Consider the following 2,408-nt stretch of genomic DNA (forward strand, 5'->3'; position numbering starts at 1 on the left):
CTTTAAGTATTCAAGTAGTCTTAAATATTCAACATATTGAAAAGTTACTACTTTCAGTACAAAATATTCTCCCCTGACAGTGCATTTATGCCTAAGCTCGTAGTATTTGCTAAATTAAAAAACAACAGTTGCAATGACTGTATAGTTGCAGGGAGAGGGTCCAGTGGTCAGCAATGATTGTACAGTTGCAAAGAATGGGTAGTAATCCCAGACACATTAGAAATATTTTCCACGTCCTCGATAGATTCCATGTCTATCATGCCACCAAAACATGAACTGAGACAACAAAACTCCACTATCGAGAGAAGGAACACAATTAAAAGCTTTATTGTTATGTTAACCTCTGTAGTTGATGGTCTGAAGTCACACAGTATTCGAAGGCCAGAACCTGATGTTTTCAACACATGTATGCAAACAGATAAGTTGAGGCTTTTACGTGCAGATCTCAAAAGAATAAAAAAGTAACATGTCCCAGATGACCCGAAACATAACACAGTACACAGGAAAAGAACAGTATTTACCACACTCGACTCTCCAATTGCCCACTCACAGCAGTTTCTTGAGCATGAAATGAGTTGCCAATGCCCATTAAAGCAAAACACACCGCCTAGAGCATAAAGAAAAATAATATCAACAAAAAGAACAAGGTAAACCAAAAAATTTATAGAAAAATCAAACAAGCCTATCAAGAAAAGAAACTCTTGGCAAATTTTTAAATAATCAAAACACAACAAATTGAAGATTCCCATTTGTGCCAGTTCCAAAGTGCAAAAAATAGTTAACAGACCTTAAAGCCAATGTACACTAAAACATATTTAAACAGAAAAATGCATGAACAGCCAAGCAGTAAAATAGTCACATGTCACTAGTTTTAACATCTATCTAGGAGGGCACAAATAAAGTAAGAAAGACTGGATTTTATAAGTAGAGGATGAAACTAGACATGCCCAAGCCTCTATAATCAGTCCTCCACATGCATACCATAATAGCTTAAACCAAACCACAAAAGGCAACATCAAACAAGAAGTTGTTTTCAAATCACTCCATGCATAAGAGCACTCTCCCAAAAAAAGGATGTAAAAATTATTAATCAAGACAGAAAGAAAGGAAAAATTTTCTGATTAAGATTCTAGACCTATCAAACATTTTTGTCTTTTTTAATAAAGGGGGTGAATTAAATAATACTAAGCTAACCTGGTTGGGCACCAAGATCTATAACATGCAGCTTTGATGTAATTTGGCCAACATTAAAAGTCTTTGTTGCAAAGGAAATGAGAGTAGAAAGATTCTCATTCCCTGGAACCTGTATAAATTTGACAATCAATCAACAAATATGCATATATGATATGCATACCATGTGCGATCAAAAACAAGAGAATTAAGAGAGATAAAGAGAGGGAGAAGTTAATTTACGCACTTTAAATTGTGCAAAAGCAGCAGCATGAGCTTCCAGAGCTTGACTTCTCTGTTGTTCCACTGAAAAGAGTTGCGTATTCCCTTTGACCAGATTTTGCCTCTGCAAACAGAGCAGAGAAATAAATCAAGTACGAGAAATAGGACAATTAAAGCTTAGAGTCTGCCAAGCAATCAATAAGGTATTAAAGCATGTTACACGAAAATTCAAAAGGACCATTTGGACAAGGCTCTTTGGCACTAACTAGTTACAGGAGAAGCATTCCTTTCTATTCCAACTACATGAATTACATCATTAAAAATGTAACATATAAATACCAAGATCATCAAATATATTGGCTTGATGAGGATTTCCCTATGAAAAATCTATACAGAAGGGTCACATCGATAGTTTATTATCTGATTGTTTGCCAGATTAGCAGTTCTTTCGAACATCGTCACAGGTTCCGTCTCACCTACAAGGAAGATATAGTGCACATACGAGCCAAATTTTTAAAACAAAAGTAATTGTATTGTAAAATTAAGCAGGCTAGAAGAAAAGTTTAATAATAATATTAAAGTGACAAACCTTCAATTGACCAATGATATACTGAGGTTTTTTGTATATGATAAAACAGAAGCCCAAAATAGTAAGAAATAAAACATACAAAAACTCAAGTAACCATATTTAAAGTAAGTATTGTTAAAAGAAAAAAAAAACTCAAAGCAATAAAATTTATATCAGGTGTTGACGGTGAGAACTCGTCAACTAAGTTAAGTTGGAAAGAATTGCAAGACAAAGTTTATCAATAGTAAAGCCTTAGAAATTTTAGTGTACACTCTAAAAACAATTGCAAAAGAACAATGGTGAAATCTGTTTGTATTCAATATGGTGCTCTTGCTACTGTAAATTTTCCAACCCCCTTTCAGGTGGAGTTAGAGTTAATTTTATAGTAGGCTCTAATGGCCCTGGGTACATGGTGGTCCAGGGGACCAGATGGTACACGAGTACACTA

The 2,408-nt window shown here is 34.6% G+C and overlaps 1 long non-coding RNA gene across 1 annotated transcript; it reads right to left on the reverse strand.

The window, feature by feature from the left end:
* Positions 1-478: 478 nt before the first annotated feature.
* On the reverse strand, positions 479-1,554 carry LOC133816362 (uncharacterized). The gene is made up of 3 exons (XR_009885182.1): positions 1,418-1,554; positions 1,195-1,303; positions 479-607 (listed from the first exon to the last, which is right to left on the reverse strand). It is a non-coding gene; the product is annotated as an uncharacterized LOC133816362 (long non-coding RNA).
* Between the last annotated feature and the right edge of the window lie 854 nt (positions 1,555-2,408).

This window comes from Humulus lupulus, chromosome 2 (genome assembly GCF_963169125.1).
Source record: "Humulus lupulus chromosome 2, drHumLupu1.1, whole genome shotgun sequence".
In the NCBI taxonomy this organism is placed as follows: Eukaryota; Viridiplantae; Streptophyta; class Magnoliopsida; order Rosales; family Cannabaceae; genus Humulus; species Humulus lupulus.